We start from the raw sequence: 16,773 nt of genomic DNA, 5'->3' as shown, positions 1-16,773 counted from the left end.
AGCCTTCCGTTTCAAGCAGGAGCCTTCTGTTTCAAGCAGGAGCCTTCTGTTTCAAGCAGGATCCTTCTGTTCCAAGCAGGAGCCTTCCGTTCCAAGCAGGAGCCTTCCATTCCAAGCAGGAGCCTTCCGTTTCAAGCAGGAGCCTTCCGTTTCAAGCAGGAGCCTTCCGTTTCAAGCAGGATCCTTCTGTTCCAAGCAGGAGCCTTCCGTTCCAAGCAGGAGCCTTCCATTCCAAGCAGGTGCCTTCCGTTTCAAGCAGGAGCCTTCCTTTCCAAGCAGGAGCCTTCCATTCCAAGCAGGTGCCTTCCGTTTCAAGGAGGAGCCTTCCTTTCCAAGCAGGAGCATTCCGTTCCAAGCAGGAGCCTTCTGTTTCAAGCAGGAGCCTTCTGTTTCAAGCAGGAGCTTTCCATTCCAAGCAGAAGCCGCCCCAAGAATGACCATGTTGCTTATAAGTGACATAAGATGGAGCCTGTGCATAGCAAAGTTTTGGCATTACAGGATATTATATTATCTTTATGGGCACTGAAAAAGTCGCCGTGTGCACACACCCTGACATGTTTTCCGATCGATATTAATAGGAAGCTTATTCATACAGCATTTAAAGAAGTTTCTATTGTGGATTTTCAGCAGAATCTACTCCAAAATCATTTTTTTTAAATAACTCTGTGTGAACATACCAGCATGACTCCTTGCTCAGCAGTACAGTCTGAGGGCTCTTTCTTCATGCTGTTCATCATTAGTTCCCCAGAATGAAGTCCTCACCTTCCTGCAGATAAGCAGCGCCCCCTCTGCAGCCCACTCTGCGCGGCTACTGCGTCCATTACGGTAGGGCTTGCGTGCATTACGGTAGCTGTAGTAGCGGGGAGGGCTGGTCCTGATTGACGTGCGGTGGGCGTGGTCTGCTGCTTTATTCCAGGGGCAGCTATAGCCGGGCAGATGCCGGGATGCAGCTGCTCCTCTGCCTCCTCTCTGCCTCCTCTGTGCCGGCACCAGGGTGTGGAAGCATTTATTATCGCATGAAGCAGGGGGAGATGCTCTCACAGGTAACTTGTGTCTGTGGTTGGGGGGATTAAGGGGGTGGTCTGCTGTATATTACGTGCTCACAACTTCCCAGAGCATTGCTGCTGTGTACTGTGCTCAGTGGAGGGCTCTGCTTCTGCTACACCGTGCACTGTGCAGAGCTCAGCGGTCTGCACAGGAGCCAGGCTGCAGAATCCGCTCTCCAGTCCTGTAATCCGGCATCTGATGGACCAGAACATCAGAATCACCTGGACCGGTCCTGAGGACTGAGCAGAGATCCCCCTTAGCTGAATGCTTTAGATGCATTTGCATGTTGCATTTTGTTTTGGCTTTTTTGCACTTTTTGGAAATCGCAGTAAAAACGGATCCGTTTTATTGCACCGCAGCATGTGAACGTCGCCCTTATGAATGCATTTTATTAGTATTTTGCTGGGGTTTATTTACATTACTTCCATATCGCCCTCATGTTCCAAACATCATCATCAAGAATGTTTCCTTATTCATCTGATAATCCGGATTGTCCGATAATCTGCCATGTATCGGGGTCTGATATTTCTGATTTATTATGCACTGTAGTTGTGTGTGCATTATAGGAGGTTGTGTGGGGAGGTGGGTCTGGTATCAGCCTAGGACCCTCATCTTCAGCCCTGGTTCAGGGCCAGGCTCATTCATTACTGTATATGTGTCACCTGATGTGCGGGGTCAGCAGCTGATGTGCGGGGTCAGCAGCTGATGTGCGGGGTCAGCAGCTGATGTGCGGGGTCAGCAGCGTCCCACCACAGAGGACGGCGTCACTTGTTGTCCGTGCTATGAGTCGTTTGTCAGGTGAGTAGCAGAAGTCATCATCGTTCGTGAGGGTCTGTGCCCCCTGGAAATCCCTGCTGCAGTAAGCCCTATCCCTATTTAGGATTATTGGGACAGTGGTGGGAATATTTGCAACTAACCACATATGTGTGAATGAAGCCTTCTGTAGGGGCGTCATGTAGTGCCCGGAGCTGAGCCCCCTGCAGTGAGTGACGTTCTGCTGGCTGGAGACCCCTGGTTATGATGACCGTGTGCCTAGGGCTTTTTTTGAGGTTGTCCATGTCCTGTTTTTATTCGCAGGTATCGATGTGTAGGACCCTATTTTTGCTGTATATTCTAGGACCACGTCACATGTATCCATAGGGCTCTGTATTTTCCTTCAGGCTAGATCAAGGTGCTATGGTATATCGGGGGGCTATGGTATATCGGGGGGCTATGCTATATCGGGGGGCTATGCTATATCGGGGGGCTATGCTATATCGGGGGCTATGGTATATTGGGGTGTGTAATGTGAATATAAAAAGGGCTATTTTGAGTCCATTTTGAAATGTACTGAACGCATACAGACCATTACAGAGCAGCATTTCTTGCTATACATTTACAGACAGACAATGCTCATTGTGACACAATCTTGAGAGCTGTTTATTTCTGGTCTGAAGACCGTTGAGTTTACAAACAGTTTTAAGTTTGTTTGTTATTGTAAAACAAGGTTTATTTAACCTCTGTCTGTGGTGGGTTTATCTCACCCTTGTGGGCTTTTATGTATCTATGGGTTTATGGCCCATTGTCTGATGTATGACTGATATCTTGGTCTCCTCTTATCTTGAAAGCTGGCCACTTGAAGGGCAGGCTGAAACCAAATGAAACATAGTGCTAATCACTATATAATGCTACGTTCACATTTGTGTTGTGCGGGGCTGCGTCGGCAACGCAAACAAAAACGCATGCAAAACGCATTGTTTTGTGACGCATGCGTCCTTTTTTGGCATGATTTTGGACGCAAAAAAATGCAACTTGCTGCGTCCTCTGCGCCCTGACGCTTGCGCCAAAAAAGACGCATGCGTCACAAAACGCAAGACAACGCATGTCCATGCGCCCCCATGTTAAATATAGGGGCGCATGACGCATGCGTCGCCGCGGCTGCGCCCGACGCAGCCCCGCAAAACGCTAATGTGAACGTACCCTAAGACCAGAGAAACATGATGAGAGAAGCATAAACTGGTGTCCCTGTACTTACATGTGTACAGTGTTTGATACCTGCATAATTGGGGACGCCCGTGCAGTGTTGTGAATTTTCCAGGGGTTCTCTGTCTTGGTGTTTGCTTCTCTGATTTTCCAGACGGATGATGTTTAAAAGCTCCTTGGTGACGGATGATGTGAGTATGTGTACTTAATCATTATATGAATTTAATCCTTATACTGTATGTACTTTGTATCTTAAAATATACAAAGGTGTACGTGGAGCGCCCCCAGACACAGGGCCACAAGTCACTCGGTACCGGTCCTTTCTGCTCGGTTCTGCGTTTGTCACGGTGGCTAGACCCGGTCGTGACCCTGCTAAGGGGCGTCCAATAAAGGTTTTGGTACAGTCTGTCAGGGATTCGTGATGCCACCTGTGGTGTTCGGTCAGGGTGACCGACGCTGCTGTGGGGTCCGCTGGGGTGATGGAATGGCAGCTGGATGGTGTACCTTCCCACAGGTGAAGTATGTCCCCAGGGCTTCCCAGTAAGGTGGATGGTGATGGTGTGAAGTGCAGGCAATAACGAGGACACAAGGTTGCAGTCTCTTTACCTCTTTACTGAAGACTTCAGGATCCTCAATCCAGAGCACACTTAACAGGGCTATCAGAGACCGGCCGGTCCGATGGGCACATCCAGAGTTTCCCTCGCAGATGAAAATCGTTGCCTACCAATAGCGCCTGTGTGTTGTAGTCCTACCCTGCTGAGCATTCGGAATAGTCCTCACAACTGCTGTTCTCGTTCGTTCGTTCTCTACAGCTCTCTCTCTCTCGTTCTTTGGTTCCAGATGTTGCTAGTTTCTAACGTCCCCCAGATATGTTATGGCTAGGACGCCACCCGTTTGATGGGAAGGCTTGTAGGTCTTCCGGGACCCTAGAGACGCCCCTCTATCAATGTTGCCCCCTATGTCTTCGTAGGTGTAGAAGGTAGACAGCCAACCTGTTAGGTTAGGCTATGGGTTGAACTAGATGGACATATAGTCTTCCTTCAACCTTAATAACTATGTAACTATGTAACCTACAGTATGATTAACTGTCCAGCGGAATTTGAAGTAAGGCCTGAAGTCAGTTACTCCTACGGTGTTCCGGCCACCGACTACGCGCCTCAGTAAGATGTTGCCTGTCTCTCTCGGCACGACTCTTACTGGCTCTCCTTTGTGCTGATCTCGTTTCCACGTTTCCACAATATCCTTCCCTTCGTGTCTCTCTCCTGGATACCGCCGCAGGGTGTGCAGGCGCGGTTCCGTTACGTTCTGTTCTGTTCGCTAGGCACCTGCCAGGTTCCCACGCCTGACAGGGACCCCCTGTGCCTTCCACCTGCAACACCCCCTGCCACGGGATGTTGCCTGGTTCCAACCCAGTCAGCTTCTGACTAACTTCCTCCCCAGCCCCTAGTTTTACCAGTGTGAGGAGTGGCCCAATAAATAAAGCCTTTTTCTCCCCCTAGTGGCCGGAGTGTGAAGTGTAATGTGTTCTGGTGATACCTGGTCAGGAGAACTCCTTAGTGCCATCAGACGTACCATCACTCCCCTTAGTGGCAGAGCGCTATACTGCAACGACCAGGTCTCTCCTTTAATTTTGTACTTTGAAATAAAATTGCATTATATCGCAAATAGTAGCCTTCTTTAAAGCCGTATCCGAACCTTAGTGTTAAAAACTTGGCAATACAGGGTGCTATGCTATATCGGGGTGCTATGCTATATCGGGGTGCTATGCTATATCGGGGGCTATGATAGATCGAGGTGCTATGCTATATCGGAATGCTATGCTATATCAGGGGCTATGGTAGATCAGGGTGCTATGTTATATCGGGGTGCTATGCAATATTCGGGGCTATGGTAGATCGGGGTGCTATGCTATATTTGGGGCTATGCTATATCGGGGTGCTATGCTATATCAGGGTGCTATGCTATATTCGGGGCTATGCTGTATTCGTGGCGCTATGCTAGATCGGGTTGCTATGCTATATCGGAATGCTAGGCTATATCAGGGGCTATGCTATATCGGGGTGCTATGCTATATCGGGGTGCTATGCTATATCGGGGTGCTATGCTATATCGGGGGCTATGATAGATCGAGGTGCTATGCTATATCGGAATGCTATGCTATATCAGGGGCTATAGTAGATCAGGGTGCTATGTTATATCGGGGTGCTATGCAATATTCGGGGCTATGGTAGATCGGGGTGCTATGCTATATTTGGGGCTATGCTATATCGGGGTGCTATGCTATATCAGGGTGCTATGCTATATTCGGGGCTATGCTGTATTCGGGGCGCTATGCTAGATCGGGTTGCTATGCTATATCGGAATGCTAGGCTATATCAGGGGCTATGCTATATTGGGGTGCTATGGTATATCGGAGTACTATGCTATATCAGGGTGCTTTGCTATATTCGGGGCTATGGTAGATCGGGGTGCTATGCTGTATCAGGGTGCTATGCTATATCGGGGTGCTATGCTATATTTGGGGCTATGCTAGATCGGGGTGCTTGCTATATCATGGTGCTATGCTATATCAGAGTGCTAGGCTATATCGGAGTACTAGGCTATATCAGGGGCTATGGTAGATTGGGGTGCTATGCTATATCGGGGTGCTATGCTATATCAGAGTTCTAGGCTATATCGGGGTGCTATGCTATATTTGGGGCTATAGTAGATCGGGGTGCTTGCTATATCATGGTGCTATGCTATATCGGGGTGCTATGCTATATCGGGGTGCTATGCTATATCGGGGTGCTATGCTATATCGGGGTGCTATGCTATATCGGGGTGCTATGCTATATCGGTGTTCTATGCTGTATCGAAGTGCTATGCTATATTCGGGGCTATGCTATATCGGGGTGCTATGCTATATCGGGGTGCTATGCTATATCAGTGTTCTATGCTATATCGGTGTTCTATGCTGTATCGGAGTGCTATGCTATATCGGGGTGCTATGCTATATCGGGGTGCTATGCTATATTGGAGTTGTAGGCTATATCGGGGTGCTATGCTATATCGGAGTGCTAGGCTATATCAGGGGCTATGCTATATTGGGGTGCTATGCTATATCGGAGTTCTTGTCTATATTGGAGTGCTATGCTATATCAGGGGCTATGCTATATCGGGGTGCTATGCTATGTCAGAGTTCTAGGCTATATCGGGGTGCTATGCTATATCGGAGTGCTAGGCTATATCAGGGGCTATGGTAGATCGGGGTGCTATGCTATATCGGAGTGCTAGGCTATATCAGGGGCTGTGCTATATCGGGGTACTATGCCATATCGGAGTTCTAGGCTATATCGGGGTGCTATGCTATATCGGAGTGCTAGGCTATATTAGGGTCTATGCTATATCGGGGTGCTAGGCTATTTTAGGGGCTATGCTATATCGGGGTGCTATGCTATATCGGAGTGCTAGGCTATTTTAGGGGCTATGCTATATCGGGGTGCTATGCTATATCGGAGTGCTAGGCTATTTTAGGGGCTATGCTATATCGGGGTGCTGTGCATCGGTTTACCTTTTTTCTGTTGTACAGGAAAATTGTTTGCTCTTTCTTAGTCCTCATTCAGATGTCTGATTTTTTTTTTTTTTTTTACGTCAAGAAAATCCGATCTATTATTGTGCTGCGAGTGTCATCTGATTTTCTCATCCGTGGAGAAATTTCAAAAAAACAATTTGTCACCTTCTCTCTGACACTCCGTGACTATCGATGTCATCCGAGGGCTGTTCGATTTTTTTTTTTTTTTTTTTTCCTTTGTCACTCACCCATTGACTTGTGCGACTGACTTTGATCTGATTCTTGGATCAAAATTGGACATGTCTCTACTCTCACCGACCACTCGGACCAAGAAAAAAATCGGTCATGTGCACAGCCCCATAGACTATCACAGCCAGTATGAATCCTATCTGTGAAAAACACGGATTTCAACTGCATGCAAAAATCTGACGTCTGAATGAGGCCTTATACGGAGGACCAACCCCCCCCTCCCCCCCCCCCCAAAAAAAAAAATGTCTTTTTTTCCTTTTTTTTTTTTATAACTGGAGTCATTAATCCATGTATACCACTATATTCCTATGCTGCGATAATGTGCACATAGTGTACAGGGTCCAAAAGTGACCACCACTTGTTCCAAGATCGGACCTGGGGTCCCTTTGTGAATGGAGTGGTGGTCGAGCATGCACATTACCACGGAATGTAAAGGTTGTGGGGCTGTCAGAAATAGCGGTGCACTGCAACTCCGTTCACACAGGGGACCCTAAACTGTGGTAGGACCCCACCAATTAGACACCTTTCCTCCATCTATGTCCATAGGTACTTTGTATGGCCTCCAGTCATAGGATCTGTCAGATAGATCAGCTTCCAAAAAACTGAACCAGGATGGGGCATGTCACATTTAAACATGTCCAATCCTTTTCTTAAGAGATAAGTGGCTATAAAGTTGTCTGGCAGCAGCTTATCTCCCCTGCATGTGCATGTTTTGGGGGAGTCTTGGAGCATTCTGAGGGTCTGACAATTCTTAATCTCTGGCTACCTGCAGGTGGCCTTCCTGTGCTCCGTCCTATAAGGCGTCATTCACAGATTCCCCCAAAGTACAGCACTGGAGCTCGCTGTATAATCTCAGCACAGCGGCTCCGGGTGCTATATTGTCTGAATGAGTTAATGGGTTATAATAACCAGTTTTATTGCAGAAGACCCCCGCACTTGTACCTTCCCCCTCTACATCCCACAGCCTCTATTCTGCAGCCCGGCGGAGGAGTGACAATGTGAATAGCCCCATATGAGCCTCTATTTTGCTCCGATCTGCTCTGATACATCTGATATATGAATGTAATAATGTTTTCCTCCAGTTGGGACATCAATAGAATAATGATAAGATATTACAGCCTAGAATTAACCCCTGCAGTACCAGAGCAGTAGCGACTGGTCAGACAGCGTAATTCTGAATATTGCGCACACCCCTAATTAATTGCTGTCTGTGAAGAATGGATGATTGATTACTTTTTATATATTAAACTTTTTTTTTCTCCCAGAAACCGTGTTGCTCCTTTCTGGAAATTGTGTCTGGCATTGCATCTCAACCCTATACAAGTGAATGGAGCTGCAATATTAAGCACGGTCCAGCGACAATTGTAGGGATCGTTTTTTTGGGGGAAAAAAAAAAAGCAACGGCTTTTTTCAAATTTCGGACAACGCATTTAACATATATAATAATAGATAATGTGTGCAAACTGTAAAGCGCTGTGAAATATGTTAGCGCTATATAAAAATAAAGATTATTGCAATCGCACCCGGGCCTTGGAGCCTAGGGGGCCCTAAAATTCCCTTTGGCCTATACAAAGAGTATTGCTATTAAAGATTTAAAATATTTGGGGGCCCCGTTGGAGCTTTCGCATCAGGGCCCATGAGTTTCAAGTTATGCCACTGGGTGCTTACATTTCTGCACCAAATACTTAACATCTGCACATACCCTTAGGCCGGCGTCACACTTGCGAGTTTTACGGACGTAAGAGCGCAGAAACTACGTCCGTAAAACTCGCAAAACATATGGCACAATTATTCTCTATGCCCCTGCTCCTATCTGCCGTATTAAACTGATCCGTATTATACGGCTTTCTACGGCCGTAGAAAATCGCAGCATGCTGCGTTTGTCACCGTATTGCGCAAATAAAACGTCAATGAAAGTCTATGGAAGCCCCAAAAATACGGATTACACACGGACAAGCAGTGTGACTTGCGAGGAATACGCAGCGGTGTTAGCGAGAAAAGCCGGCAATTCAGTGCGGTGTACAGTAAAATCACACTGACAGCTTCCAGTAGAATAGGTAGAATAAATGTGTACACATAGAATAGGTATATATATTTCTGTCTGTCTGTCTGTCCTGGAAATCCCACCTCTCTGATTGGTCGAGGCCGCCAGCGACGAGCACAGCGACGATGATGTCATGAAGGACGTAGATATGCCGTGTCTCTGATTCAGCGACGGGCACAGCGACGATGATGTCATAAAGGACGTAGAAATCCCACGTTTCTGATTGGTCGAGGCCACCAGGCCTCGACCAATCAGCGACGAGCACAGCGATGATGATGTCATAAAGGACGTAGATATCCCGCGTCTCTGATTCAGCGACGGGCACAGTATCGACGTAGATGTCATAATGGTTGCCATGGCGACGATGTCATAAAGGTTGCCTCGACCAATCAGCGACGGGCACAGTCTGCCGTGAATTCTGGAATCATCATTGTCCATATACTACGGGGACATGCATATTCCAGAATACCCGATGCATTAGAATCGGGCCACAATCTAGTGTATATATATATATATATATATATATATATATATATATATATATATATATATATATATATATATATATATATATATATATATATAGCAGTGAGACACATATATGTATATATATTAATATTTCTTCCAGCGCTAGACAGCTTTAAAGCCGGTAATTCAATTGCCAGCTTTTGCTATCTCCTTCCTAAACCCGACATGATATGAAACATGGTTTACATACAGTAAACCATGTCTTCTCCCCCTTTTTTTTTTTAACCCCTTCAGATGGATTTACATCGTTGGACTTTACAGATCTGCGGAAGGTAAGGATATTGTTGTTGTTTTTTTTTTTTGAGACAGAACGAGGGTCTTCAGTGATTGGAATGGGCGTTCAATAAAATATTACATCAACCTTTGTTTTTATTTCATTAAAATAATTTTTAATAATGTGTTTATGTTTTTTTTAACCCTTTCCTAGTATTGGATTAATAATGGATAGGTGTCATAATTGACGCCTCTCCATTATTAATTTGGCTTAATGTCACCTTACAATAGCAAGGTGGCATTAACCCTACATTACCCCATATCCCACCGCTACACGGGAATGGGAAGAGAGTGGCCAAGTGCCAGAATAGGCGCATCTTCCAGATGTGCCTTTTCTGGGGTGGCTGGGGGCAGATGTTTTTAGCCAGGGGGGGGCCAATAACCGTGGACCCTCTCCAGGCTATTAATATCTGCCCTCAGTCACTGGCTTTACTACTCTGGCGGAGAAAATTGCGCGGGAGCCCACGCCAATTTTTTCCGCCATTTAACCCTTTAATTTAGTAGATAGAACAGCCAAATTTTGCATAGACACACTACTAACATTAGTAGTGTGGAATATGCAAAAAAAATGGGGATATGAGATGGTTTACTGTATGTAAACCAGGTCTCATATCATGTCGGGTTTAAGAAGGAGATAGCAAAAGCCGGTAATTGAATTACCGGCTTTCTGCTATATCGCGCTGGATGAAATATTAATATATATACATATATATGTCTACTGACATATATATATATATATATATATATATATATATATATATATATATATATATATAGTATATATGTTTGTTTTTTTTAACACATGGATCCCTTGTATATTCATATGTCGGTTTTGCAAGCCTGCGATAAAAACACGCAGTACGGATGACATACGGATTACATACGGAGGATGCCATGCGCAAAAAACGCTGAAACACCCTGCCTACGGAGGAGCTACGGACCACTATTTTCGGGACTTTTCAGCGTATTATGGCCGTAATATACGGACCGTATTTTCATACGCTGTGTGTGACGCCGGCCTTACACTATACCAAAACACAATTCGGACAATGTGGTGTTGACACATCCTGACAAACGTTTCGCCTTGCTTCATCATTGGGAAACATTTACTTTCTGTTACTCTCCCAATTTTTATGTAATAATTTTATTATTATTAATTAACAAAAATATATAAAAAAATATTTTCTAAATTTTTTTTTTTTGTATGACTTAACATGCGCAACAGCTTTACTTACTGGGATACAACATTTCCCATCTCCGACGCTTATTACACGTGAGTCTTGCCGTGTCCCACAAATAATATAGTAGTCAGACATTTGCCGTCATTCCTTATGTTAACCCTTTGTCCCCATCTAAGGACCCTTTGACACAGACAGACTCTCATTACAACGCACATTCCCAACCGTCGCCTGTGTAAACGTTTTCTGCATTCAGCTGACAGGTCGGCACGCGGGCATGAAAGGCATTGATTGTTGGCAGCACATGCCCTTAATAGAAGCGGGGATATGCTGCCGCCAATATTGCAGACTGTATGGGGACCAGCTATGGTAGCAATGATCATTCACCCCATACAGATTGTACTGCCGCATGTAAAACAAACGCTGATGTGCATATATATTCAGCGCTCAGCGTAAATGAGTACACCCCCTTTGAAAAGTAAGATTTGCATCAATATCGCACGAAACACAAGAACATTTACCAAACTTTTGACAACTTTCGTCATAGAACATGGTTTTTAACCCATAACATGAAAGTAAGGTTAATAACATAACTTTCATTACAAGAGCTTCAGTTTTACTCAAATTAGTCGATGCAAAATGAAGACACCCCACATCAAAACTATCTGATTGGAGCCTCAGTAATCTACGGTAATTGTTTACTCCCATTAACAATGGCGTCCGGCTACCTCGCCATCACTTCCACTCGTAAGAAGTTAGGCCTCCTGCACACTCCCATATTCGAGAGCAGGATCATACCAAGTACAATGCTCATAAGGATCTGTGGTCCCCCTGCTATACATGCATGTGCCTTTGATCTTATATAGAGGCACACAGTAGTCTTCATGACATTTTTTTTTTTTTTTATAGAATTGTTCATACACTTGGTTAAAAAAAATTACTTTTTAGAATAGGGTTTCATGAAGCATTTTAGGCTGTTTGGTTTCTACAGCCTCTAAGTATCACAGTGCATAATGAACTGTAGTGAGTTATGAGTTATGTACTGTGTTACATAGAGGCTGTAGAAGCCAAACACTACAAAATACTTTGATACTCTATATTGAAAATAATGAATTTTAGGCAAAATTACAGGGCAAAAAATTGATTTTAGGTTTTTTTATTGAGGGTTTCCCTGAATTTACATTAGGACTAGGTTATATTTATTAGCTAGATAGATATTAAGTGAAGGGGCCCTGTGTGTGCTTGTTATACACACATTACTGCGGTAATGGGGAACATGGACCCCTGTACTTGTACTTGGCTGAGGTCCCAGTGATCAGAAATCTATTGCCTATTCTGTCGATTAGGTGATAAATGTTGATTTATTTATTTATTTATTTTTTAAACCCCTTTATGGAACCACCATATGTCAGCACATGTACGTCCATAATAATGAGCCGTAGTGCGCTGTGGGGTCACAGGAGAGAGTTGGACAAGTTTCTTAAGCAGCACTCCAAGGTTGCGGGGGTCTGTCTAGCTGAATTTGTCTGGTATCACTGGTGAAAGGCACTACCATATCTACAAATTAGGCTATAAGAGGATGCCAGCAGAAGGTCCCATGCGGTATGGTTCCTATTGTCCTCAACAGACCCCTTGGCATCCCCCGCCAAGTCCAAAGTGCAAGGAGATTGGCGCGTGGCTTGACGTGGGCCTCGGTGCACTCGCCTGCTCTCTTCTTCTGAGGTGTGACTCCTTCAGAAATGTTTCCTATACATGGAAATTCCATAAAGCGATTACCAGCGTCTCTGAAAGGCGTTTTTGTAACTGTCCTGAGTGTTTTTCCTGCCGTCGGTCCAGCTATGTTATTTCATTTCATGGGTTTGTGCTCACAAGACCTCAGTGGGTTCTCTGTGTTCTCCGTTTATCTTCACAATTGAAGTGTTTTCACAGTCGTCTTCTTCTTTGTCGTGTCTGACTGAGCGGCTGCGTAGAAAGGTAGAAATCCAGTGTCCTGATCTCACCTCAGCACTTGTCATATACAGCCAAGCAGCAAGTGACACAAGAGAGAATGTACTGATGGGCATCATCCTACTGTAGCCTTACAAGAAATCTCCAAAATATTGTATTCAGCAACTTCATGGTCATCCCTGCTTCTAGAGAAGGTGACCTCCACTATAGCCCCATTATAGCTCCCACGTGGGGTTTCACTTGGGTATTTTAGACTCCTAAACAAAAGCTTTACTGACTTGTGTGAGTATTGTTTGTATCATTGTACAATTGGGCATTGCAGATGCCTGGATAACCCCTTTCTAATACACCCCATCCCCCTTAATTAGGGGTAATGGCAAAAATCCTAAAACCCAAGTTAAGAAATGGCTGAAGACAATAGAGTCTTCTAATGGTTATAACCCCTTTTTGATACACACCATCCCCCTTAATTAGGGGCAATGGGAAAAAAAATCCTAAAACCCAACTTAAGAAATGGCTGAAGACAATAGAGTCTTCTAATTGTTATTATCTTCTGTCAGTGCATGTCCTCCACAATACAGCCAATCAGTGCCCAAATAATACTGCCCTATAAAGTGTAAATAATACCACTAGACATTGTACACATAATACTGCCATATCACATTTCCCAACATTTAATGCAAAATAAAAATAAAAAAAAATATATTAAAATACAATACAAGGAATTCACTCAATGTAGACAAACAGGGAAAAAGAAAAGGGGCAGAACAGCAAGAAACACCAAGGGATGGTACAATGCAGATGGGCATATATACACACATGCAAATTATTAAATTAACATGTATAAAAAGAAAAAGGTTGCAACAGTAGATGACGTAATATATCTCATAAAGTGCAAAAAGTCAGCTAGAAACAGAAAGAAAGAACATGAAATAAAATCAAATATCCTGATAAGTAAAGTACATATAATATCTGGTGTAATCCACTGCAGAAAAATGCACCAAAGAGTAATGCAAAAAAGTAAATATAACATAGTCAAATGCATGGTACTAACTAAAGTGGAGGGGAATCAAGGTTCCATCATTAACCCCTGATGAAGCACGCTGAGGGAAACGCGTGTTGAGCTGGCCAGGCACCTTGATTCCCCTCCAGTTTAGTTGGTACCATTTAGTTGGTAAGTTTGATTTTTCTTCAACAGGAAAGCATCCTAAGACCATTCATGGGTGGTGGCTTTTCATTCATGCAGTGGGCTCACTCATAATTTTGCCTAAACATACTGCCACTGCCATGAAGAGTGTAATCTAAACATTCTCCAAGAGTACTACCAATGATCCCGTAGCAGTTTGGGGTTGAACAATGCTTTTTCAAGCATGGCGGAGAACATGTCATAAGGTAAAAGTGATGGCTAAGTGGTTCAGTGAACTTAACATTGAAATGTGGGGTCTATGGTCAGGTAATTTCCCAGATCTCAATCTCATTGAAGACCTGTGGTTATTCCACACGCTCTCCTTTTCTTCTCCGGACAGTGATTCTTTTTGTTCCAAACAGACTGAAGGGGGTTTCATCAGAGAATATAACGTTACCCCAGTTTTCTGCATCCCAATCCCTATAGTTTTTACAGAATGTCAGTTTTTCCTTAATGTTTTCTTGGAGAGAAGTGACTTCTTTGCTGCTCTTCTTGACACCAGGCCAATCTCCTTCACCTCACGTGCGTGTACATTCACTGACACCTGCCTACTGCCATTCCTGAACAAGCTCTGCAACTGGTGTTGAACCTATCCCATACCTGAATCCTCTTTATTAGATGGTCCTGGCACTTGGTTGACTTTCTTGGTGCCTTGAAACAGCAAGTGGACCTCTCCTTGAAGTTCTTAATGTTATGATAAATGGTTGCTTTAGGGGCAGTTTACAAGCAGCAATGTCCTTGCCTGTAAAGCCCATTTCTTGAAAAGCAATGATGACTGCACTTGTTTCCTTAGAGGTGACACTGGTTAACAGCAGAAGGCAATGATTTCTAGCACCGGCTCCCCTGTAAAGCAAACAGTCTACTCTTATAACTCAATCAGGATAATCGAGATATATCAGATGCCTTGTTCTCGTTAACACCTTTTTCCTGACGAACGAGAAAATTACTGAAATAGAATGTGAGCAGGTCAATTTGTGACAGAGCTGAAATTCAGCGGAAATATATATATTTTTTGTGATTAAAATTTATTTTCCGGGCAAGGAATGAGTGCAATTTTTTGCAATTCATCTGAACACTCGTCATAACAATCTATATTAATCGAATTGCCGCTATGAAAAATGTAAATAAACCAAAATTTGAGTCACCCTCAAAACTTTTAGCTACAACTCTATATTGTGTCAGAGCGGACGTTATAAAGGCTACAGACGCTCGATGACCATTGATAAATTTCTTCGGTCATGTCATATAATCATGTTATGCGACCACTGGAGACAATGCTAACATCCAAGGAATGGCGCCGGTCCAGGAGGTAAAACTATGTTTTATAATGACGATTTAGTAGTTGCGAATGGGTAGCCCAGTAGTGGTCAATGCCTACAAAGAGGACCGGTCACCAAATTTTTCATGTTGATTTGGGCTCACGATGTAATAGTGGCTGCAGAGCAGAATAAAACATGTATATGTTTCTTGTTTAATTTCACCTCGCTGTTGCAGAGATATTAGTGGTCAAACTATTTGGCACCTAAAGAGTTAAAAAAAAATTGCACTGGGCCCTACCAGAGAGATTTCACTGGGTGTGTGTACTTCTTCCTCTTTCTGAGGCAGACTAATCATAAGTAGGCAGGGGAAAGAAGAACATGCCCCACAATGACCTCAGTGTGAGACATGTATTGACAAACAGTCTGTTCTCCTCGCTGCTTTGATGACATGCTGGAGCAAAGCAGACCTGAGTGTGATTAGCTGACAGCTTTCAAGTCTCAACTCGTGAGCCTTCGCGGGCAGGGTCCTCTCTCCTCCTCTACCAGTTATGACTTGTATTGTTTAAGATTATTGTACTTGTTTTTATTATGTATACCCCTCCTCACATGTAAAGCGCCATGGAATAAATGGCGCTATAACAATAAATAATAATAATAATATTAATAACTCCTCCAGGCAGTGTGGTGGCAGGAGCAGTACTGCAGAAGAGACTCATTACAAACACTTCTAGCAGCTCTCCTCTCAAAGCAGCCATCTCTGATGTGTTGACCCTCCACCCACAGTGACTGCTGGAGTTGAAAGATGTTATTCATACTCAGGTCTGCTATGTTCTAGCTGCTATCACATGTCATCACTGTGCAGTGAGGAGAGCAGACTGTTTCATTATATCTCACACTGAGGCTGTTATAAGACATACGTGGGGTTTTTTCTTGCTTATGATTGGTCAGAGTCAAAAAGAGTGAGACGAAAACACCCCAAGTGAAATCTCTCTGATAACGCCCACTTGAACTTACATTTTTTTTAACTGTTTAGGTGCCAAATACTTTGATTGCTAATATCTCTACAACGGAGAGACGAAATAAAAAATAAAAAAAATGTTTCTGTTCCGCAGCACCTATTACATAATTTGTCCAGTTTAACAAGAAGAAAAATTTGGTGAAACTTAATATTTAAAGTACATAAAGCTTATGCCACAATTCAGTGATTTTTTTTTTCCCCCTCCCTTTTGTTAACCCCTTTACCCCCAAGGGTGGTTTGCACGTTAATGACCGGGCCAATTTTTACAATTCTGACCACTGTCCCTTTATGAGGTTATAACTCTGGAACGCTTCAATGGATCCTGGTGATTCTGACATTGTTTTCTCGTGACATATTGTACTTCATGACAATGGTAAAATTCTTTGATAGTACCTGCGTTTATTTGTGAAAAAAAGGGAAATTTGGCGAAAATTATGAAAATTTCGCAATTTTCCAACTTTGAATTTTTATGCAATTAAATCACAGAGATATGTCACACAAAATACTTAATAAGTAACATTTCCCACAT

General features: G+C 43.8%; 1 protein-coding gene across 1 annotated transcript in view; it reads left to right on the top strand.

Moving 5' to 3' along the window:
* The first annotated feature begins 904 nt into the window (after nt 1-904).
* CHST15 (carbohydrate sulfotransferase 15) overlaps nt 905-16,773 on the top strand; it is a 53,290-nt gene continuing 37,421 nt past the window's right edge. Inside the window, exon 1 of the mRNA XM_069753874.1 lies at nt 905-1,043. The gene's annotated coding sequence lies outside the window, so the exon portion shown is untranslated. The remainder of the gene's footprint in view (nt 1,044-16,773) is intronic.

The sequence above is a fragment of the Ranitomeya imitator genome, chromosome 2 (assembly GCF_032444005.1).
Source record: "Ranitomeya imitator isolate aRanImi1 chromosome 2, aRanImi1.pri, whole genome shotgun sequence".
NCBI classification, from domain to species: Eukaryota; Metazoa; Chordata; class Amphibia; order Anura; family Dendrobatidae; genus Ranitomeya; species Ranitomeya imitator.
This window is presented reverse-complemented; position numbering and strand designations above follow the sequence as displayed.